The sequence below is a fragment of the Anomalospiza imberbis genome, chromosome 5 (assembly GCF_031753505.1).
Source record: "Anomalospiza imberbis isolate Cuckoo-Finch-1a 21T00152 chromosome 5, ASM3175350v1, whole genome shotgun sequence".
Lineage (NCBI taxonomy): Eukaryota > Metazoa > Chordata > Aves > Passeriformes > Viduidae > Anomalospiza > Anomalospiza imberbis.
The window spans coordinates 13018714-13043906 of record NC_089685.1 but is presented as its reverse complement, the minus strand read 5'-3'; the positions used below and the strand labels follow the sequence as shown (position 1 = coordinate 13043906).

Genomic DNA, 25193 nt, shown 5'->3' with positions numbered 1-25193 from the left:
CCCTTTGGGAACTCAGATCTGAACTACTGCGGATTTCTGGCCATGTGGTATACTTTGATTTCCTGCCCATATGTGAAATTTGAGTAAGCTGTGGTGTCTCAGGGTGGAGAGGGTTACTGGGAGACTTCTTTCTGTGGAAGTAGAAAGTCATTCCATGATTGTCTCCTTCCCCATCATTCTCCATGTGTGCAACTAAGTATATTCTGTATGTCATGGTCAGCTAGTAGTATGTATGAGCTGACAGTACAGCATGTAAGATTTAAGCTTTCCTATTTTTAAACTTAAGAACTCTTTCAAAACTTCAGGTAGTTTGGCTATGTTTGATTGAAATTGTTATTTCTAAATGTCAAAAGAAAATGCTGGACTGAAGGCTAGCTGAAAGAATGGCAGTTTTATGCCTAAATTTTCACCTGCCAAACAGACTGCCAAAATCAGCTTGTAGGTTTGCCATGCAGTGAACAGATTGTGAGGAGTACATAAAGAAATCATGGGTACTGGCTGAAGAATGAGGGATTGCAGTACAGAAAAGAAGATGCTTATCTTTAACTAGATATGCGTTTTACTTTGAATCTGGTTTTGGAACTAGATGTTCATGCCCAGTCTTTTGTAGCTTTTTGAAAGAGAAAATTTCTAACAACCAAATCAATTGCCTTTTTAAATGCAGGAGAACTGGAGTAAGGAAGCCTCTGAGCATGCATGCCTCCAAAATCCTGCAAGTGTTTTTTCACTTAAATTTGTCTGAATAGCATAATCATTCTTGTGTTTTACAATGCTCAATTACTAGGAATTTAATTTCTGTTTTTATAGGTAATGTTTTCTACCTATTTTGTAATGTAGGCAGTATTTTCCCTGTCAGTTTTCCCATGGTGTTTACCTTCATTTTTTTCCCCACAACGTTGTACTCAACTTTATTATTGAGGTGTTTATTTCCTTTGCTTTCTAATGTGAAACAGAAACTCTGCTAAAGCTGCAGATTTTTCAAAACAGAGCAAGAGGGGAAGCTAGTGCTCAAGTTCACAAATGAAAATAGGCTTGTAGTAACAGCTTAACTGACGGGCAGGAAAAAAACTGTAGTTTAAGAACACAGCTTGCAACAGGCTCATGTCTACCCCCAGAAAAGTAAACTTTTCTGCCACAATCTCCAGATCTGTTTGGATAATGATAAAAAGATACTGGGCAAAATGCAAGAGTTCTATGACTGTTTGCCCAAAGTATAAATATTTCAGGCTTTGAGTGCTTGTGTGGCTAAAATGTTGCAGAAAGACTGTCTCAGTTATTTTTAGGTTGGGGGAGCCGGAAGAGTACTTGCTTCCTGTCTTCCCCTCCCCCAGGAACCTTGGGTACGTTAATGAGGAGAAGAAATACAGCAACCCGAGTTGGTTTACCAGTTCCTATTAAACAAGGTCAGTATGTTTTCTAACCTGCTTTGTGGAAGGGGTAGTACAGCCACTTAGACAGTATTCTCCCTTTTGAACCAACACAAAGGCATTGAGAATTTCAACTGAAACAAGTCCACACTTTATTTGACAGTTGCATATGAATAGTCTCCAAAACAACATCTACTATAGCTTATAACTAGAATTAGTCCTCTAGTTGCTGTTATGTGAACTTTGATGCTATGCACAGGCATGACTAACTTGAGAAATCAGTGAAACTGAATACTCTAGTTCCTCTTAGCTATTGTAACATTAATATATTTAGGCAATAGCCATTAATGTCTTCACATCAGCTGTTGTTTCTCTTGTATATAGCTACAAATTCATCTTACTTGTAGGTGTTGGTATATATCCATGCTATAAAACAAAGGAATGTGATAACTTGGTAACAGTACTTGTCCAGTTCAAGCTATACCAGACTGCTTCACTTGGCAGTTCAGGGGTTTTTTTGTTACTTTGATCTGTAGAGGCATAAAAAAAGCTGTAGCAGTGTCTTGGATTTTTTTGTAATGGGGAGAGGCAAAAACTACATTTGGTCCTGGTTAGTGTAAAAATTGTGTAAGACAATATAATTGCTTCTTTTTATGTTGCATGAGTATTGGCAGCAGTACACAGGTGTTAACTTCGGGAGAAATAATGTCTGGTTCTATTGTACGAATCGCGTTTGCTATCAGTGTGCACATACGTTTCATAGAAGTGATCACTCTTCCTGACAAAAACCAGTCTGCAGCAATCCACCTAAAAGTACAGAGCTTCTTGGCACTGTGCAGTGTGTGCAGAACAGGCTTAGAATCACTCAGGCAAGAAGCAGAAAAATACTAGCTTTGGCATGCAGAAGTGTACCCATGTGTGGAGCCAGGATAGAAACACCAGGCTTGTCCTAGCATGCTCCTGCAGCAGCTACACAGAAATGTAGCTACACTGCTATGCAGAGCTGTGCTTTTTCTTCAGACTTCTGTGTGTCTTCCACTAACTTAGTGATGGTGGTTATGCTGTCTTTGGGAATATTGGTTTGCAGTTAGGTCTAGGGTTTTGTTTCATTTAAAGTTAAGATGTTAGAAAACTGAACAGTTCTTGCTGCTTACTTTGATTCTTCCTGCTGAAGCAAAAATTTTGTGCTGGTATTAGCTGCCTTGGGAAACAAACTGTATGAGAGGGGACCAGCTGAGAAAGCAATTTTCAGTATCTTGAATTCTGGAGAAAATGGAGTGTCTGCTTACAGAGACTTGCAACCTCTTGCATCACTAATTAGGCACAAGCAGTCAAATCTTAATCTGATGTCTGAATTATACTTACTCAGTTAAAAAGATATAGCAGAGTGTGTTTACTTGACTAGTGAGAAAGTTAAGCAATTCCAGTTGGCTTCAAATATATTTTTAATTTGCAGATGAAAAATCAAAAATTTTGCTGCTAGTTAACTTTTTTTTTTGTCAGTAGTTCTATGGACTTGTGCAGTTTGTTCTGCAGGGGATTCCCATTTTCTAACAGTTTTATTCAATGCAAATTTAATAATAAACTAAAAATTTTGTGAACATGTAGCTAATTAAATAATGGTAGGAGTATCCCTATCAAAAGATGAAAGGAGCCTTTGTTATTAAACAGTATATAAATATAAGCTGAAGTGGTGAATCACATGAAAGATGGGCATAACTCAGCATCCACTAGTGGTTTTCAGACAGTAGGGTCTGCACGCTGCAGCCAAGTTCTTTGTGAGTATTGAACGGCCTGAACATAAGTAGGGCTGGTGCCTTCTGTTCTTGATGAAGTTTTAGATAGTAGAATTGAGGCTGCAAGGTAAATCATGTTCCAGTTCTTGCTTTGATGCTTTGGAATAAAGTGGAATAAAGCCTTCTGCTTCTTATTTGAGAACTCACAAAAAAACTTGTCCAAGTTGTGAACCTTTAATGGGAAGAGAGTGTATGGGGGGTGGGGTGGTGGGTGTGGTTTTAAGAAGCTTGTGTTTCAAAATAAGCCTTTCACAATTCCTGCTTCTGGTCAGATTGTACATACTTTACGCCTGTGAAACATGTGACTTAGCTAGGTATAATGTAGCCTTTGGAGGCTGAGAATAACATTATCTAGAACACTGGAGTAACTTCTTCATATAATGGTCACCCTGAGCTGCTCTAATCTATGTATGAGCATGTATTACTGGTAGTTACTTCTAACCAATGTCTGAAAAGAAAGGAAAGAAGAAAGCACAGCTTTAACAGTGGTTACAGATTTCTGGTGGTGTTGAAGAATCGATAATAAGATGCAAGTGGTAGATTGATACATAATACACACAGGCTAAAGGGAGTGCATTAAAATGAAATTAGGGATTTCCAGTTAGGAAGATGAAACTGAAAGTTAGAGGAAAGGGGCTGGGGAAATTGGTGAGGTTAGTTGATACCAAGAAGAAAAGTGTGGTGAGCTAATCCAAGAGTAAGAGAAGTGCCTATGTTGAAGGGAACCATTTTTAGAAATAGTGAAAGAACAGGAAGCCTTGCATGAGAACCTGCTGAAAGTTAATGTCTGTTAGCTGATGATACCTGTCATCAGGGAGTCAGTGCAGAAGTCTGGAATCATGGGATGGCTAAAAACAGCACTGAGACAGCTGATGGGGTTTTCAGCTTGGCCTGTGGGCTGGAGGAGGAGTCATGGACCTGTGGTAGGTGGTTGGAAAAAAGACTGTAACTACTTGGGTAGTAACCCAGGTTAGTAACGAGTGATTAGCAGTAGGGCCATGTTCATCAAGGTGACTGGAATTCAGCTCAGCCTTGAAACACAGCTTCTTAATGGGCCTGAACTAGGAACTGTTATGTTGGGGCAGTTGTGGATGCCGGAGGCAATCATGGCTTGAGATGTTCTTTTGGTTGCTCTTTACTAGTCCTATGGGCTGTTGTTCTGATAGCACAGTGTAGTGCTCCATCACCCCCGGGTACTGATCATTTGTGTGACTATTCTGTGAACAAAGGACTGATGTGTTTAATAAGGAGATCACTGGTCTTGTATTCAGTTTTTGAGTTGTGTCTGACTGTGGACCTAATATTAATCAAAATAGGGTCCTGGAGGGTTTGTGTTTCACATCATGCAAAATCTCTGCCCATACTGCTGCAGAAACCCCCTTCTCCTTTTTTCACTGTTTAACTATGTAAGTGGATTTCCAAAGCACATTAGTGCCTCATGTCAGCGGCACAGTTAACTAGAAACTATTGGCTTGGCGAAAAGGCAGAGATAGGGCAAAGTCTTGTTAAAGGCATATTGTTAAATATTACCACGAGACACTCTCAGCTGTAGTTTCATTGTTTTGTCACAATTTAACAAAATTATTCCTCCAGGAAATGAAGGAGTGATCTTTTACTGATAACATGACAAGAAATAAATTAGGCAACAGTATGCAGCCTATAATTACAAGCCATATAAAACAAGGGTGTCCAGTGGCCCAGGCAGTCTGTTCTGACTTTTCTCAACTTTCCTCTGTTTTCATAATGCTGCAAAACAACAGAGATGAGTAGAACTGGATTTTCTGCAAGTGTGTGTCTTCTGAGCATCAAACACTTTTCATTTATGGATTAAAACAACGCAATAAAATGAGCTTAATGACAGAGCAAGTCCTGCCTTTTCATAGACCTTTTTCTCCTACCCTCCCCTTGCCTTTCCATGGTAACTCTGGAACCTCATGAGTTACTAGTAATGCTGGCAGGGGCTAATGTTTACAACTCAGACTGTTTTTTGAATACAGGCTTCAGTCTTCTCTAGCAAATTGAAACCAGATGGGAACAGCAGGGAGCAGAATGGAATTTATTTCTCTTATGTGGCTTGTGATGTTAACAAAACTCTTTGGGTATTTTTATTGTTCTTTTGCCTAGAAAATGGCTTGTACCTTCTTTCTGTGCAGTCTCCGTAATGTGGAAGCCTACAGCACTTACCCAGCACACTGAAAGCCTTCACTGAGAAGGCTTTGCTGAAAAGGCATTGTGTTGCTTTACTTCATTACAGTGACAGACTGTGGTATAATCCTGTAACATTTTTTGTGGGGTGTTTTGGGTTGTTTTTTCAAGTAAAAGCATCAAAAGTAGTTAATCCATCCAGAAATTTTTTCATGCTGCTCTTGCACAGCTGATGGAGGTGAAGTGCAATTGTTTTGCAACATTTAGCAAGTCTTTCTCTTTTCTCCAGCTACCCTAGGTGAAAGTACACTAAAGGTAGACTTGCTGAAATCTGAAGAGGAAGATGGGCTCAGTCACTCAAACTACTGTGATTCCAGAATCTGTTATGTAGACCGGATAAGGTTTTTGTTTTTGTTTTTTTTTTTCCTGTGCAGTTAATGCTGTGCTTTTTTTGCTGGTTTCTCTGGGGAAAAGACTTAACATGTTGAATCACAGAGATGTTACTTCCTGCTAGGTTTTGGGATTTCCTTGCAGCTCTCCCCTTCATGGCTGCAGGAGCTGTTTTTGCATAGTGTCTGTTCTAAGGCAGGAATTTGCTAGAGATGAAGACAGAAGCCAGCCAGTTCTTTGCTGGATGTAATAGTTTCTGACTCAAATTGTGTGGTAATTGTCAGAATATCACAGGGTGTTGTAGGAACTGCTGTGTTGAACATGGCTGAGGATTTATTCTTTCATAATTTGCCTAAATGAGTATAAAATGCTAATCTGAATTAACATATGAAAGCGAGGGGAAAGATTTCTTGATGTTTTCTACCCACTTGAAATCTGATTGTGTGCAAAAATAAATTTCAGTATGCTGGAATAGTCATGGGGTTTTTTCCCCACTTGCTCAATCTTAACTCACATTCTTTCTGATTTCCCACAGAAAGAAAGAAAAGCTACTCACTATAGCTTCAAAAATATAAAAAAAACCCCCTGTGAACACTGGAAATATGTTAGAGCTTCAAATTACTATCAGTTTCACTAGGAATTAAAAACATGTAATCTTGGAAGTCATGGTAGTAAATTGATATCAAGTATTTTGACATACATACCTGCTTCATACAGCTTGCTTTCCCCATAGAAGTGAAGTATTCCTAGCAGCTTGTTACAGTACTGAGTTTCAGTGTCAAGTGTAAGATTGGCACGTTTATGAACTCTACTTCAGCCATTGCTTTTCATAAACCAGCAGCTCCAAGAGGCAAACAGGAAAGGGATGGAGGGGTGGTAGTCAAATTTTCAGGCAGATCAACGCCAGCTGGAGTTAAGCTCTCCGAATGTGGAATAGTGTCAAACAGTGCAACACTCCTGTATACTTTTTCTTCAAAACTGGCTTCAGATATGCTGTCTTTTTACCCTGCAGTGCTAGAGGAGAGTTCTGAATGAAGCCATTTCTCTCTTGTGTTTTAACCTCTGCTGTATATTGTCCAGACCTTGTTCAGCAAGCAATTCCATTTGGTGGACTGTCCTCTGGTGCTGTTTGGAGAAAAGGGAAAGAATTGATCTCTAGATGAGTATCTAAAAAATATGGGACTTCAAAGGAGTGCCTGGAGTTGTTAACCTAGTGACTTAGAGCATCTAGAAAAGCCACTTCACAGGATAATCCTTCCCAGCATGTTCCGTGATAATGTTTCCAGTGCCTTTGAGTTTTTGTCTCTGGGCTCTAATGATCCTTGGATGTGAACTGTCACCTAAAGCACTATAGCAGTGCAACTTCTGACATAATTTTAAGTAAGTGAATCTTCCATCCCTAGATGTAGTTCTTGCTGGATTAAAAAAGGCTATATATTTTAATTAGGTATGGTCCATGTGCCTAATTTGATGTAAAAAAAAAATACTAATAAAAATTTTCCTTAATGGTGGATGACAGACGTGTGAACTACTGTTAGACTCTGTGTGTGTGACTGACTGTTTGTTAAAGGAAAAGCATGTTTTCAGAGTGTGGTTTTTGGACTTCCAGACAGATTACACAAACTCAAGGAGGCCCAGCCCACATCCTGTGTAGAAAACCAGCTCACAGAAATGCTCATTGTTCTTCAAGGTTATAAGTCACTGTATTTTGTGCCTCCCTTCTATTTCAAAATATTGTATGGAAAATACTAATGCAAAGGAACAACAGCAGCTTAACAAGTGACTGGTCCTGCCAGGTACTGAGCACTGTGCTCTTACCAGAAGGCTGGGAGACTGGGATTAGGCTCCCTGGCTAGAGAACAGAGAGTTTGTGTTGGTAAAAGTAGCTGAGAGTATTTATCAGGTGAGTAAATCAATTGATAATTTACATTCTTTCAACCTGAAAGTTTTGTGCAGCCATGCCAGTATTTACTATCCTGGAGTAGGAGTTCTAGGATATGAAATTTTCTTCAAGCAGGATGAGTTCTCTGTGACACTGATTCACCTCTGCTCAGTCTTCACTTGCAGAAAGAGAGATTCTGGGGTGTCTGGATCTGATACCCCACCAGAAAGTGTTTAGTGTTTCTGAATCTCTACCCATGGTTATTGCTGGGTTGTGTTTTTCAACCTGCAAGCTAATGGACCTGTCCATGAAGGGAGCTGTCAAGTCAAAAACACTAAAACCTGTTCACTCTTCCCTTTTTTGAACATACATTATCATCTTGGAGGTTATTTTTTTAAAAAGCTGAGGTGCTTTAATTTTTAACTTTTAAACAAGAATAGTGTTCCAATGTTAATTTTAAACCACTTGTATTATGTTTTTCTTCCTTCAAAAAAGCAACCCTTTATATTTTTTGCTAAAGTTCAGTACCCATTTAAGACTGAAATATTTGTTATGATAATACAGATGCAGCTAAGCAGAGGCTGTCATGAGAGTGTTTGAGGTTGTGCCCTGCTTTTCTATAGCCCCCTGAAAGGAATCATTTCCCTTTAGTCTCTGCCAGTCTCCTGACTGTGCAGCATTCTCAAAACATGTGGACCATAAAATGGGATTATAGGGAAGGCACTCAAGTAAACTGAAGTTCCCTTGGGATGAGATTTGCTTTTTCATGCAGAGCTTCTGTGTGCTGTAGCCTGGCACTGGAGTGAATTCTCTTGGTGACCCCAAGGGTGGGAGAGCACCCAGGCCATCCTCATGTTTTGGGGATAATCTCTCCTGGCTGGCACAATGAAGTCTCTCTTTGCAGTGTTTTTGGAAGGACACGCCCAAGTCCAAGTTTCTTTCTGTGTCTCTTCAGTGTCTCTGTGTAACAAGAAGTGACCAGTCTCATGATGTGGCTGTAGCTGCCAGAAATCTGCAGTGAAGGTACAGCTGTATCAGTCATTATTTGCACAGTATTGCTGAAGCAGCCCAATGCTGTTCTGAGTTGTGTTCAAGGGTAAGTAGCAGCTTAAAGATAAAAACCTTTGTACTTCTATGAGCAGACAGTTACGTTGGGGATAATAGTGTATTTCTGTGATTGCATGGTCCTGTTCATCCTGTTCGGTTGAAAGTATACAACCTGGGCAGGCTCAGTCTGCAGTTTGAGTACTTAGGAGTTCTTTGTTGAGACTAAATTGTGTTGGTCTCAGCAGGGAACATTTCCAGACCATCTATCCTGGCCTAAGTAAGTCAGGCTGTTATTGTTGCTCCACAGGATGATGCTGTGTGGGATATCAGGGCACAAAGCCTTCAGACTTGTGTTCATTTTACTGTAGTTATGTTTCATATTTTGAAAGAACTTGCCACAAATAGATGTTGTCCTTCTATCTCTCCAGTGGCTGCTAGTCACCAGAAGAACAATTCAGTCACTAGTGTTCCCCTTAGCATAGATTCATAGAGTGGTCTGGGTTGAAAGGGATCTTAAAGATATCTAATTCTCCCCCCTGCTGTGGACAGGGACATCTTCCCCTAGACCACATTACTCAGGCCCCCATCCAGCCTGCCCTTGCACACTTCAGAGATGGGACGTCTGCAGCTTCTCTGGACAACCTGCTCTAGTGTTTCATCACTCTCACAGTAAAGTATTTCTTCCGGATATCTAATCTAAACCTGCCTTCTTTCAGGTTGAAGCTATTCCCCCTTGTCCTATCACTAGATGCCCTTGTAGGAACTCCCTCTTTGGTTTTTCTGTAGGATCCCTTTGTATACTTCTTGTTGCTAGTAGCAAGGCTTCAGATGCTGGTAGCCTTGTATTGGCTTCCTGGAGGTGCTGCTCTGTACCACAGCATGGTTGCTTTTGTGCAGGGGGAAAGCTGCAATTATAAATACTATCCTTAAAACAGCAAGAATTCATAAATTCCCTTAGGTGACTGTATTCTAGACATGGCCTGTGTTTATCATGTCCTTGATGTGCTACTGGGTATTAGTGAGGATCATGATAAGAGATCTTCCAGACTGGAAGACTGCCCTCTTCATTTGATCAGCACAGCCTTATTTCTACTGACTTTACCTTTCTTTAGAGGTGACTCTGAACAGAAACTGTTAAACTTCTTGTAACTGTGAAGCTTTGAACCAATAGCGACAATGAGACTTTTCAGTTATCTGAAGAAACGTATACATCAGAAATTCTTGGTTTTTTTTTTTTTTCCTGCACCTGGTACAAAGAAATAGAACAGCTCTGGGAACAGGCAAGACAACCCAGTTCCTGCTGCTGTCAAAAGCAGCAAATCCATTCATTTGTGTACCTCCTATTGTAACCAAAGCAAAGAATTATTTGCTATGGGTTCTAAATCAGGAGTCGCTATTCTTTTTCTTGTTTGGTTTCTTTTGAAAGCCTTTACAATGGGGAGCATGCTTTACAAAATTAGGGGAGGTAAATTTGGGGCCTGTATGTTACACCACAGGTGACTGCACTCAGGAATAATGTCATTGTCACAGCTGTACACAGCTTTTGTTTCTAGAGGGTCAGATTCTCTGCCCTCATCTATAGGTGGGGTATAAATGAAAGAAAGGCTGACTTAATTTGATGGCAGACTGTTGATAAGAGTACCACTACTCTTATTTGGAGACTGCTTAATCCTATTTAAGGTTGGAAATTTTTTTTGGAAAGTCTGATTTATGGGTGTATTTTGTACTGGAGCCCATTTAAGAGCTGAGTCTGTCTGTCATTTGCTACATCTCCATTGGTATTTTTATAATATTTTAACTGTATGAGAGTTAAACAGGATTATTAAATAAAATTTTCTGAAGGTCAAGGAGATTAATTAATGTTTTTAATACCAGCCCGTTTTAGGAAAAGATGCTGAATTATGAGGGGAAGTACCAACTTATTAAATAACTGTATTTTTCTAATAAATATAGATGATATAACTATAACTGCAGGGAACCAAAAATGTCATGTCAATAACAGTAGCACCTGCTTGTATTTAATTTAATTTGTGCGTGGGATTGTTTGTTGTAGGAAATGGCAGTTTATGAATAAGATTTTGAGGGGAATGATATGTTGCCGAGGCTACAATATTTTGTTTTACACTGTACAGACTCTGTATCATAACTCAGAGTATTTGTGAGCTTCCTTCCCTTTGCAGTCCATTTACCACTGCTGCCAGTAAGGTGAAGTTGCAGTGAGCTGAGTCAGCGGGAGAAACCTCACTTTCCTTGCAGTGTTTGATTGATGCCCGTGTAGCTCTGTGAATGTCTTGTTGCAGAGTCAGGTAGGTGCCTGTGCAAGGGAAGCAGGAGGGGCAATCTCCTGATTTGGCAGCAGTTGGCAATCAGATTGGCTTTATGGTTTCATCAAGTCCTATCTGTAAGTTATGCCCACATCTGTACCTATCTGGACAGCCATGGCTGGTGAAGGCTTTGCTTCCTTGCTGCCAAGTCAGCCCATCTCCTGAGCACTGCCACTGTTGGTCAGCTGCTTGACAAAAAGGTAGGGGACACAGACTTGGCTGGCTGTGAGCTTCTAGGATCTGGTTAGAGATTTCTAGGACTGATGGAGAGAGAACTGCTTAACACATCAGGTTCAGATGGGCCTGTGTGTTCACATTACAAGATGAAATACGTGACTCTAAGTAAGTATTAGCTCTGACCTGGGCAGCTGCAATTTTCTGGAAAATTAAGGAAACCATGGTAGTAGAAAGACAGATAAAAGAATTGCTTACCAAGACAGTTGGTGATGCACTGGTATTACTTGGGGTAAGGAGACAAAAAAAAGGAAGGGGGGATTTAGAAATCCCAGCCAGTTATTTATCTGGATCATTAGACTTGTGTCAAAATACTCTGAAATCTGTGGACTGGGGTAGGACAGTAGAAGGTCACCATCACCTTGGAAAAAAAGGAAAAAAGGCCTCAAGCAGTGTCTCTCCAAGGACCTGGTTTTTTTTACTATCTACTGTTACAAGTGACACTAGAGATTACTAAAACTGGAAGAAATTAGACGAACCAAGCCCTTTTCTTGTTTTCTGGTTAGCGCCATTGTTAACATTCTTGGCAGAACTTCACAGGCACTTTCCGTGGTTTTTCTGCTTGGTTGCACTTCCTGTCTCATTGGCATAATGATGTCATTCTCACACACCACTGGGGAGGAGCACAGTGGTGTGCTCTGTCCCAACTCCTGCAAGAAAAGCTTTCTTGTGCCCCTACAAGAAGACCCTGCTCCTGCTCTGATGGCTAAAATCCAAATGGAAGATCCCTTTTTTGACCCTCCCATGGATGGAAGTGGGAGGCAGAGCAAGAAGAAGAGGCAGCAGGAGAAGTGCCGTGTCATGTCATGTTTGGTAGGAAGCTACTTACAGGATCATCTGTGTTCACCTAATACAGGTGAGCACCTGGAGCCTGTGTAGCTCTGTGTGTCCTTCCAGAGCCTGTGGAGCTGTAGAAGAGAAGGCAGAGGTAGGGAATATGCTTTTCCTAAGCAAACAACACAGTGAAAAACAGGAATGAGAGCTTCAAGCACATCCCTGCTCCTCTGGCCAGGCAACTCTGCTTGTGGGAGGAAAGCACTGAGAAAGTCCTATTTGCCCAGTGCTCTTTCATGGACCAGAAGAGCAGCAGGGTTTGTTTCTCTGGTTCTCCTGCCTGTTCCAAGAAGGCAGCATGGATCAAACAGTTTGTCCTTGGGGATGTTGCTGCAGGAGAGGGAGGAATGTTGCTTCAAGAGGGGGAGCAGGTGGCCCTGCAACCCTGGGGAGCAGCCTAGGCCTGCTGCTTGGTGAAGTCTGTACCTGTGCACAGGCCAGGTTGTGCTGTGCAAGCTGCAGTTTGTAAGGAGCTTTAAAGTGGTAGAAACTGGTGTGTTAAAATGAAAGTTGGGAAAACTTAAATCTGGCTCAAAGGGGCTCTTCCAGTATGAGTCATCTGCAGCTGTGGAGAAGCCCTGGGCAGAGCCTTCCTCCCTGCTGCTGAATGGAGCTGTCGGAGTGCTTGGAGCCAGGGCAGGGAGAAAAAAATAGCCCAGTTCATTTCCTAACAAGGTATGCATGGGAGAATTCCCCACGGGGGCACCGGTGGGGGTTTGTGGCTCTGTGTTTTTCAATCCCTCAGCTCCACATAAGAACGTTGTGCAGCTTGAAGCGCCCTAAGCCCATCCCCAGGAAGCAGACAATGATTTTGATATGGCTGTTGCTGCAGAGGAAGTGGCTTCTGTTATAACCAACAAGCAATCTGCCAAAGTCTGTGTTTAGGTGGTTGCCAGAATAAATTTGACATAAAATTATTTTGCCTCTTTGGCTTTTGTCTTGTTGTCTTGGAGATGTTCCTTTTGCTTCCTAACATTTAAATCTCACCTGTGGCAGGATTTCCACCCCCTCACACCCTCCCCCCCACCCAAAAAAAAAAAAAAATACAGACTTTGAAATTGTTAATAGGGAATCTAGTCTTTATTTAATAGATGATGAAAATATTCCTAAATGCTTTCAGGAGGGTAGCAAAACTGAAGCTAAACCATATGTAGTTGTGGCATTGCTCAGGGCTCTTGTCATGCCGTTGGAAATATGACATTATTGCAGAAAAGACAGTCTGTGGAAGTTGGACTCGAGATGTTGGAGGCATTAGGCGCCCTCTTGTGCTGTTTCTCAGCTGTGTAAGGTAAGCAGCTTCCCGGGAGCAGAGGCTGAGCCAAGCTTCAGCCTTGGTTTTAGTTTAGTTTGGGAGGTAACTGGTGTGTGCTTTGGCACCTGATCGTGATCCAGCATGGTTCTGATGTATAGAAGTTACTTGTTGATGGGTCTGCAAACTTCACTCTAGCTATACAGTGTGGCTGTTCAAAATGAAGCTTTCAGCAGAAAAAAAGATACTTAAATTTTCCAAAAGACAAAAATAAAATCTTTAGATTCACACAAAAGTAGCAATGCCTGCTAAGTACTAAATTTCTCTGATGGGCCAGATTTTAAGTTTAATTTCAAACCTCACTGCCTTTTAATAATATGATGCAAGTTTGGATTGTTAGTTTGTTCATTTAGATTGGGCTGTATGTTTATAACCAGTCACCTCTTTGGGCTGTAATACTATCAAGAAAATGTGCTGCATCTCCTTGGAAGTCAGTTGTGGGTCTAGTCAAATACTTTTTCAGATTGCTTGCTGCAATTGTCAGAAAATACCTAATTTCTCTGGATACCAGACCATAAGCAGAATTGCAAACTCCAGAGTAAATGAGGTACATCAATTTGCAAAGTTAAGTAAAAAGCTGTGTCAGATCTGAAAACATGGGTATTTGGTGACTTAATGCCTGAAGAAATAAGTTTCACCATTTTTTGATATGTAGAGCTCAAAGTCATTCAAAGGACACAAATATCATCATTTTTTCTGGCATGATGCAAAGTCTCAAACTTACAGGATGCAAACACAACTAAGCATAACATGTGCCTTGCCAGCATTTTCTGGCTTTTCAGAGATTAAAGATGTTGCTTATTTCAGGCTTATTGACCCAGAGCACTTTTAGAGTTGGGTACCTGTCCTTCTGTGACAACATTTATAGCAAAATAGTTGTTTCTATCAGGTTTCTCTCTGCATGAAAGCTCCTGAGGATTATGACCATTTCACAGAGCAGCAGCTAGAATATAAAAGGAGAATGATTGTGCTGGGCCTGGCTGAGGTCCATCTATCTGATACTGATCCTGTCTGCAGCAGACACTGTAAGCAGGTGCCTTGATAAAAGCCTAAGAGAGCAGGTATAAATGCTTCTTCCTGGACTGCTGTCCCAGCTTCCAACAGTTTTCATGTCCTGAGCTGAATGTGGAGTTTGTGCATTTAGCAAACCTTTATAGATTTAATTCCCAAGATTTTTCCAGTCCTCCACTGAGCTAATACTAAACTTCTGCATTCACAGCAGCCTTGTTGCACTGATGAACTTAGTCCATTGTGAGCACTGACCATCTTGTCTCCTGTCTCCTATTTTTAACAATTATTTGCCTCAGAAGGACCATCTCATGACCATACCTGATGCTGTGTGAAAAATAATCCAGACTGACATTTCACAATCTGTGGAGTACTACTGGGGGTGGTGGTGGGGAAGTACCCTTCCTTTGCCTGCTGAAGTCTTTGTGCTTACATTTTGTCCCCATGAAGAGGATGGGGAAAGTCTTCAGACAGAGATTAAGAGAGAAAAAAAAAAATCTCTAAGCAGTTTTTTTGGGTATTTTGTGAAGTACTGTGTAAAGCTCTTCAAAAGGTACAGGACTTGTGTGGTTTGCATAGCAAAATACCTCATGTAAATGATTTCAGAGACAAATCTCCCAAGCAAAATCAGCCATTCCTGAGAACAGAATGTTGTCAATAATTTGAGCAAAGTGTGTGGTCATTGTTGTCTTCTGTTAACCCCAAATACCTTAAAATATCAACAAAAGGCTCCTTTTGTCCCAAAAGGCACAGCTTTAGGTCAGTGTTTAAAAATTTTACAGTGCCAGGTCTGATGTAGCTGCTGGGGAAAGATCATTTGCAGATTTAATCCTAAATTGCCCAATGAAATGAAGTAAAATGTGGAAAGAGGAAAAAAATGTTCAAACAAATCCAGCCTCTTGAGAGTAAGTAATCTTCAGAGTTTTTCTAAGCATCTGAATTACTGCTCAGTGAATAATGGAGTAACAATTTGCAGAAGACTGTCAGCTATACTGTAATAATAGTTTTGATAAAACAAAGAAATGCTCATATTAGCATTTCCTGATAAATCTGTGGATTCAAATGTGTGCACTGAGCATGTACAAGAACTGACATTGCTGAAGTACAAGAGCAACACTTTGTAAAAGACTGAATCCAAATTGCTGCTTCACATCCTGTTCTGCTGTTTCACAGGAGGTGTGTATATATCCTTTGCCTAAAATACACAGTGATGTAGGAGACAAAATGGTCAGTGCTCACAGTGGACCAAGTTCTGCAGTGCAACAAGGATGCTGTGAATGCAGAAGTCTAGTATTACGCAATTTGTGACATAACTGAAAAGTAGCATCTTGCATTTACAGGAAGAAGGCAGGGGGCAGGTAAGAGTGTGTGTAGCTGAGCTGCTGTCTTGCAGCAGTCCTTATTCAGTATTGCAGCAGTTAGCTCCTGCCTTTTAAAAAATAAATTGTTTAATTCCACTTTCCTAGATGTGTCCAGGAGCCAACTCTGAGCTCTGACTATTGCCACATTCTGTCCTTGCGTGCGAGATTATATTTCCAGATAAGCATGAATAGAGTTCAAATGAATCTATCAATAATCAGTGGAAAGGATGTCATAATGCAAAGTCTGATACTGTACAAAAATATACAAGTCCTTGAAAACATGTATTTGGAAAGGAACTGCTTTATTCTTAACATAGCTGCAGGTCTGGCAGCAACAGCTCATGAAGAGGTGTGGGAATTAGCTGAACAGACTCCCTGCTGGCAAGGAGAGCTAGGAGGCTGTATGCTGCTGATAGGAGACTCCTCATTTTTAAGTCCCTTTGGGTAAAGGAAGGTAAATGATTTTTCTTTGCTGGTGAAACACATTGTGAGGCAAAGCCACAATCGAGAAGAAAAAAAAAAAGAGTGTTGAATGGAAATAAAATATCTAAACACAAGTGAAATAAGGTATGTAAGATTCCAATTTCTTTTACGTTGTCATAATATCTTAGATTCATCACAGTGAATTCAGCTAAAAGAAGATGTGTGAGGAAGGTGGGGAAAGGAAGAGATGGCTGAAAATGAAACACACACTTTTAATTGCTCCACTGCTAATTCTCTGATTTGGATCTGCTTGTAATTAAGCTAAACTATTTTCAATGGAATTTTTCTTTGAAGTATTTGCAGCAATGCAGAGTATGTGTGGTACTGTGCTAAGCCTAAGGAAAGGGCAAACAGAAATACTCCCTTGTCCTGTGAATGCCAGAGTCTCTCTAAGGACTCCCATGACTATTAAGCAGGCACTTTTCCCAAAATCTACATTCTTACAGCATCATTTATAGGGAACTTAAAAAGCACTCTGTAGTGATGCCCTCTGGTGACTCCAAGAATTTTTATGCTATAATGAAATAAAAAACAAGATGGAATTTGGCCTGCTAAGTACTCTGGCAAGTTGGACTATTCATTAAAGACTAGTGAGCAAATCAGAGCTCCTAGAGCTCAATCAGGCAATATATATAAGCCATACACATACAGAGGTCCAGGACTACCTCCAGGTGTTGCAGGAGCAGAGCTGTACTGTATAAGACAGTCTCTCACCCAATCATGCAAGTAATCTCTTGTACATTAGTGATGAAAACCTGCCTTTTGGCACTGCAAATTGATAATTTCTTTTCTAGTGCTTAGAGAAAAGATGAAATAAAAAAACCTCTTGAGCTTTTCTTGAGGCAGAGAATGTGGAGGATGTTAATTGATTGTATGAAATCTTAGAAATTAACCAGCTGTGCAAAGGAATGTCTTTTGTTTATTCCGCACTTACTGTGGCTGCCACGCAGTCTCTGGAAAGCTGATTTCTTCCACGCACTGTTTCCTCTCCTGTATATTGCTTTTTATATGCACAATCTGTCTGCAGCATCTCATGTCTCTACATTTACTGCCCATCATTTCCCCACCATACAGGCACACATGACTAGTGTTGTACTGACTCTGGAGCTCGAGTGGTTCTTCCTCTGTTCTGGTTGAAAAGGACTCTCTTTATTTGCAGGGTTGTGTTATTTTTCAGCTGGATCTGTGGTTGTATAGTGTCTGCAGACTAGCGCAGATGGAAGGAAACAAGTAATTGTGGCTGGGAATGGATGGAGTAGGTGTGTGCATCCCCTTCAGTATTGCTTCTGTTTTAAATCATTACTATGAAGCTATGTTCTGATCCATATGGATGCAACACTGGCAAGGTCATGAGATTATTGAACTCTAGGGCAGGTAGCCCAAAAGAAAGCCATTCACAAGCAGATACAAGCAAGGTAATGAATAGGGGATAAACAAAAAAAACCCTCAAACAAAAAAAAACAAAACAAAAAACCTCCAAAACCAACCCCCCAAATAAAACCCCAAAACCAAAAAGCCTCAACCCAAAACAAAACAAAAAACCCAACCAAATCCCCAACCCAAAACTGTGTTAATAACTTTGTGTGAGGTATGAAGTATTAACTAATTACTTAATCTTTTTTAACTGAATTGTAAGCTCCCAATAACTGTATCAGTAACTCCTCTGCTTTTGAGCCCTCTTACCCCATGCCATGCATGGGAGAGGATGCATCTCTTCCCATTCATGTCTTTTGCAAAACAGCCCCTTGGGCACAGTGTAGATCAACTGGGTTTTATGCATATTTTCTCTAAGAAAAACTAAAGAGTAAACAAAACATTTGTTCTGACAAGATGCCTACTTTGATCCTAAATGTTAAGATCAGGAGGTGCAAGTATGATTTTATTCTTACTTTCCAAACAGTATAATCTGTAGAATCTTCTTCACTAACTACTTCATTAAGTCAATAATTTCCCTTTCAACTGCAGTTTGTGTTTTAGGAAAATACCTTATCTTGATTTTACAGGCCATTTAGTATCTATAGAGGAGTTTGTGATATCATTTTTAGGTCTGATAATGCATCAGAGAAGGGCTGTTTTTCTGTACTAGCATTTGCAGTGTTTCAGTGTGTCTTGCTGTCACACAGTGCTTTCTCCTGGCCTGAACAGTTACCCAGGTTCTTCAAGGAGGAGAATATACCCTTTGATAAATTCATACATCTTTAGTGCAGTATCTATGACTGTAGCACACCAAATTTAGTACTTTTCTTAGTGGCCATGCCCAGCCTTTCATTTCTACCTATGCTGATGTTTCAAAGAGCCCCTGCTTCCTTCATCATAAAAATTAGAGTTGCTTACTCTGTCTGCTGGCCTGCTGATTCTTTCACACAAGCTGATATAGCTCAACCAGTTGTCTTCAAGCTTCTCTTTCATAAATTGCAAATTTATGTTCCATGTAGTGTACTTGAGCAGTGATTTTTGCTGTGTCCAACCATCTTCCTCCATAAAGGAACTTCATTGCTCTTCAATTTAGCCTCAGTGAAGCTGTCAGGCTCACTGCCCTGTTTCATCAGCTGGGGTCTGATCAAAGGTATGTATGATGTCTTGTGTTTTCCATGGTCTGACAGCCTTTGAGATCATGAAAACAGCAGTAGAAGGAGACATGGGATTTGGTATGGTTGTATGACTGACTGGTTGTAGAATATTGCCCATTTGTACATATCTTTTCAGCTGTACAGTAGGCCTGTTATACAGTCTGCTATCACAACACAAGGAATGTGTAGAACAGAGCTGACTTGAGTGCAATGCCCATTAAGTGGTCTGCTTTTCCTCTCCATCCATTAGTCATTCTGGTTTAGCAGCTGGAGTAAGACCAAGAAAGGAACTTGTATTCTACAAGGATTTGGGGGGACAGCTCTGAAGCCCATAAGCTTTTGGATGTAAATGTGCTTGTATATTTTTTCTTATCCTATGCAGAGAGAACTCTAAGGCAGTATTTTCAAGATTAGGCCTCTGGGTAAACTGGTATAGGGATTGCTGGTATATAGATATACCAGGAATATAGATAGCTCCTTAGGGGAGGCTGTCAAAGGGAGATTTTTGCCTCAGTTGAATCAGATAATTTGCCCTCTTACCTGTCAGTGTGTCAGTCCCCCCTCTCTGTTACTTGCTTGCTCTCCCTGTGGCTTGTATTTTTATACTTGCTCTTAGCAGCGTTGGTTCATTTTCACACAGGCTTTCACTCCACTGGGATTGTTTCTTACACAGGTGAAAGAACTGCTCCTGCAAATCATTGTCCTGGGCTGGAGCAGCAGCAACTGGACAGGACATGAAACTTGGCAGTTAGCTGAAGATGCTGTGCAAATCAGGTTGCCATATTCCACTTCTCCCTGTGCTTTGTTATAGTAGGTTTGGGAGTCTTGAACAGAGAGGTATTGGCTACAAGAGAAGGGTTGTAGAAATACAGAGAATGATGCAGAGCCATAGAGAAGTTTCACACTTGAGGTACACGGGGAATTATCCTTCGATGTCATCGATGAGAGGGAGTCTCCAGTCAGACAACTCCTCCACTGACGTCTTGAGGCAAGTGACTCAGCTCTGCAGTGGAGAAGAATGTCCCTAGTGCAGCTTTCCCAGAAACACCTTCACCCGGAGGTTTCTTGCTCAGGAATTAATTTGCTTGTGAAAACTCATCAGTCCACAGAGCCTGGGGTGACAGAGTTGTGGGCAGATTGCTCTCATGGGGATGAGGATGCACAGCTGTAAGCAAGCCTAATTAAGGCCTCTGATGAGTTTTCCAGCGTAACTGCACCAGTAATTGTCAGGATCTATGAAGTAAATAAAGGTTAGTTGTTCTCTCAGTCCTGAGAGTTGCAGAAATTTATAATCATCCTATCTTATCAGGAATGAAATACCATGAGGCCTCTTAAAGCAGGCAGCAGTTGCTATTCACTGGTGGATTGTTAACAAATAAAAGCTTTCAGAAATAATACAGGATGAGTCTGGCAGCAGTCAACTGACCTGTAATTTTAGGACTGGGGAAATTATTAGAAAAAGGAAGCAGACTGTAGCAGAACTCACAGCCTGGTAATTCCCATGAGCTTATCTGGAGCTTGAGCTGCTATCATGAGTGAGACCCTGAGTATCTGAATCTCCCGAACCATACAGGTTTGCACTGCAAGTCACCCTTCTGGGAAAAAGAAAAGACAATAATGTTTCTGACAGAATAGTTTTGTGAGCAGCTTTTTCCCTTCTAAGACATCAGCCTTTTAAATAGCACTGATACCAAGGTCTGCTTACTCTATAGATATTATATCCTAGCCTCTTTTTTTAATTAAAAAGTAATATGCTTGAAGATGATCATTGCAGGGAGTGGCCCAGTTATGAAGACACTTGGGCCAAATCTTCTGGAACTCCTGTAAACAAGTTTTACTTGATTCAAGCCAGTTTTAAACCTGGTTTGAAATGGCTAGCATTTGTGGAAGTCCACTGCATGTGGCAATGGACAGGAAAAATACAGTGCCATCCCAACAGGTGCCTGCTATCAAGAAGGCCCAGTTGGCAAGCATTATATAGGAGAAGCAGCCTGGACTCAACACCTGAAATCTGACTTTTCATGTGAGACAGGAAATTGTTGAATGTCTGGAGTATCTGGTTTATTTGCTGTCAGCTTTTCAATCTCCTAAACAAGATAAATACAGTGACACATGGAGTTTGTGAGTCCCTGTTGCTGGCATTGTAACACTGCATAGGAGAGGGTGGTGAAGCAGAATAATGAAAACATCCTGCTGTGCAGCCAGATGTGCAAGTTTATGTCTTCATTTGCTAGCCCCTCACCAGTGAAGGTGAAAAGAGGTCTTTTGGGATCAGTTAAGTCCAAGGAAGCCAGGTGGTATATTAACCTCTTTCCTCCAGGACAGGGTTAACTGCAGAAATGGAAGTGTCCTGTCCTTGATCGCTTGCTAGATTGCTCCAGTCTAGCAAACATTTGAACTTTTCAGCCTGGATTCATTCAAACTCTTAAGCTGGTATTAAGAAAAAGCATCTGTTACCATGTACCCTTAGGATGCTGTTTGACTTCCCCAGATCATCTATCTTAAAAGTAGTACTTTCAACATGTGCTTCAGAGTGAGGCACAAACCCAAAGGGATTCACTGGCTGTGTGACTGCAAAGGCACATTCTTCTTCCTGGCTCTGACATATATACCTTGGGGAATATTTGATTGATGCATACAGTAAGATAGCAGCATGCATTGATTAAGTGTATTCAAAAAAAAGCATGTTCAATTGCTATTGCATAAGAAAAAAATCAGCTTGTCCTTTTGAAACACCCTGGCATGGTTGGAGTAAAGAATTATTTATTAGGGAGACTTTAAAGTAGGATGAAAGTAAGAAATCCTATGAGAAAAATTTCTGGTTGTTACATTTTCTCCACCCCTCCCTCACCCTGAACTGTTCAATATGGTTAGAAAGAAAATCCTTTTCAAACCCTTTCAATCTAAAATATCATCAAATGGAGCAAAAGGAAAGCTGAACTTGCCCCAGAAGCATTCCCACACTGAAATGTTAGATACTCCAGCCCCGGAGCTTGGGATACAGGGAAACTGCGAGTAGCAAGATGTCCATGCTGTTTGTGGAGGGGTGATCACAGAGTGTCTTGCACCTTGGATGCTTTAGGGGACAATTTGGGAGAGCAGAAGTTATCCTTCAGTTCGATGATGTGGTGACTGTGGCAATACCAGCTTGCAGACCTCTTTCTTGTTCTCTGTCCCTCCTTGCTGATTTCCATGCCATAGGGCACAATGCTTGTGGCTGGATTAAAGCAGGTCCCTACAAACAGCACTGAAGACCAGAACACTCACAAGGCAGGGTGGTGGTGTCCTTTAAAGCCCAGCACTGATCAGGTGATGTCCCCTCCCATTGCTGGGGTGGTAAGGATGCACTGTGCTGAATAAGGTCCTTGCTTTAAGCCTGTAGGTATGTTCTAGAAGGCTCTGCTCCAGCTTCAACTCCATCAAATCATGATCCTGGGAAATAAAACATCATAAAATGTAGCATCCCTGTGCTTCAGAGCAGCTGAGGAGGCATAGGGAAGGTTCAGATGTAGGTAATAATTTGCTGTCTGAGCTCCACCAAAACTGCTCAGTAGTGTCACCTCTTTTATTGAACAGCACTGTCACAACACTGTATTCAGTAACAGGATTTGAGGAAAGTTTAAATTCAACAAAGATGGAAGTATTAAATTTACTAAACAACTATAACTTTTTCTTGTCATACTGGACATGAGAGGAGATAGAAAACATTTAATGTACTGCAAGATTAGGTGAGCTAGAACTACCTCAAGTTTTGTAACACAGCTCTGGATTTCTAACTGTTTGCTAAAAAAAAGAAAAAAGGTAGTCTCTTTCTCTTACTCTAGTCAACTATGAGTACAAGCAATTATGTACAAACTTATTTTTCTATGACATTTATCATTACAAAGAAAATAAGAGAAAGTGCATGCCAACATTTATTATAATTTCATTAGTATCCAAGTAGATCTAATTTATGTGGAGGTTCTGTTTCCAAGATGAGGGTCAAATGAATCTCATCTGACAGACAATTGAGTTATAAAGGCTTCACATGAGAACTGTTCTCCAACAGAATGTAAACAAGACATACTGATTAATAAGGTCAGATATACAATAGGGAGCTAAATTATGGCAGGACTCATCAACCAGCAACACATGCTAGACCTTCTCAAATGGTGCAAGTTAGCATACAGTAAAGCAAAAGTTTTAAATTAACCCTAGTATTTTATCCTCTGGGCAGTAGAACTAGAAGTTAGAGAAAATAAGTTTATAAACTGTAGAAGCAATATTATTCCATGTGACAAGTTGTAAAGACTTGAATTTCTCCCAAAGACTCACAGATTTCTACAGTGTTAAATATCACTGTAATTATTAAATCTTGCATGAAAATCCCAAGGAAACAAACTGTAGCATAAATGTAACATCTGAGACTTAAGATTTATGTTCTGGGAACTGACTGAAACCGCACAAGCAGAAGATTCAAAATGTAGCAAAATGTTGAAAGGGCATCCCTGCTAAATGCCTTGTGGAAAGCGCTAAGCAAACTGGAATAGTTCCAAAATATGTAGGTGGGATTGCTCTTCACAATGCTGGGATTTACTCCATTATTGTCCAAGTGACTCAGCTGAAATTACCCACGGTCTACTAGGCATACTTTATTTCAATACATTTTGCCCTGGCCTTTCCTCTCTGTGGCTACATGGCCTTAATTCACTTACATTTCTAAAATGGTGGTGCCAAGTGGTCCTGATAACACCACTGCACTTTCCACATCCAAATATTACGTAGACTCATCTGCATTTTCAGGACAGTGTGTCATTGCCTTCTATCAACATTTTCTTTGTTAATCTGCTGACAAGAGAAAGATACTGCCTTCCCTGCTTTTGGACTGAGCTCCTTTTCTTCTGTGACATTGCCAGTTGCTAAATGGCCTTGAAACCGATTCCCAAATACAGAAAAGTACTTATTTGAAGCCATGATGCTTAATTAAACAGTCAATCCATGAATCCTGTTTGCTCTTACTGTAACAGAGCAAATAGGCCTTTTGTCATTCAAAGATGGATTGGGCTAGATCAGCTTTGTGCAGATAAAAACACAAGGTTTCCACTTCTGTATCTCACATCTGTATCTAACAGGATGATATCCCCTGATGCTGTAGTGCACCACTCTGACAGAAAACAGGCTGTTCTTCCTGCCTTTTTATCTAGAATACTGTTTAACTTAAATATTGGATCAGGATTTGGTCAGTCAATTCACAGCAGTTCATGTAATCTCAAATAGAGATTAAAATCCAACCCAATGCATGTATTGTAGTATTTTGTTTTAGGGCAGCCGGTGCCAGCTGCTTCAGCAGAAGGTTTAAGAAGCTTCTTAGAGAACAAGTGTCAAATATTCTTGAGTTCTACCTCTGAGCATTTGAGGGACGGGGCTCTGAAGCATAGTGGTTTGTACCTCTAGCAATTTTTCAGTCCTGTCAAAAAGATGTCAAACATCCTCATTACCCTCTTAACTGTCCAGTGGTGCCATGGAACCTAACTCTCAACAATACCTATTGACAGGGATTTTGTAGCTTGGCTTAAGGTGTCACCTTCCCCTGCTCTTACAAATCTGCTATTTGTAATTGGCTTGCTTTCGATTTCACTGTGTTGCTCTTATTCACCTGTCGTACCAAGATACATACTGGAGCTCCTAAGCACTTTTCATCTTCTGGTTCTAGTATTTCACTCAGTAAATTAGATGCCTATGCACTAAATGTTCCCCTCCATCTCTCCTGGCTCCTCAGGGAAGAAAACCTAGGCATGTTGGCCACCAAGAGATGCTTTGGCCAGGTACCATGCAGGTCAGAGCATCTAGTTCCCCTAAGTCTAGGTGCAGCTCTGGTGCTCTTTCTCTATATTCTGTTTGGGTAAAGTTCTCTGTATAATATTTTACTTTAACGTAAAATTTCCTATATTTATCTCTGTTTTAATCAATAACTAATTATCATATAAATACCTTACTATGCTCTTTAAGATGAAGCAAAACATACCATTGCTCTTTATTAAGTCTTCTTAAGCACATTGGGTGTCCCAGTGCCAAAACAGCTGCTCTTTTATTTTGGATGAGGGCCACTGATCTTAAAAACTGTGTAAGCACCCAATTCCTTAAAAATTCCTTAAAAAATTTAGTCACAAAAATAGATCCTAAAAATTCTGTAAGCACCTAATTCCTTTAAAAATTTTAGTCACAAAAATAGATTCTATAGTACTTGACCACTTTTAAAAACGCAAGCCAAATAAAGTGTGCGGAAACTTGCTTCTTTGGTTGTGAATTTGCAAGATGAAACAAGATAATCTCTGTGTCTCACAAGGGTTCCTGTTACCAGCCAGGAGAAGGAAGAAGCCCTTCCTAGAGAAAGCAGCCAGGAAGAAACAGGACCTAACAGATAACAGGGAAAGAAACCTATCAGCTGAACTCCACTAGTGCTA

The 25193-nt window shown here is 40.6% G+C and overlaps 1 long non-coding RNA gene across 2 annotated transcripts in view; it reads left to right on the top strand.

The window, feature by feature from the left end:
* LOC137473746 (uncharacterized) overlaps positions 1–25193 on the top strand; it is a 55533-nt gene that overhangs the window by 10208 nt on the left and 20132 nt on the right. Inside the window, exon 2 of one of the 2 annotated variants that reach the window (XR_010998967.1) lies at positions 1–25193. This exon is cut by the window's left edge and continues 9887 nt beyond it. This is a non-coding gene — a long non-coding RNA (uncharacterized lncRNA). The other variant, XR_010998968.1, reaches the window with a different exon arrangement.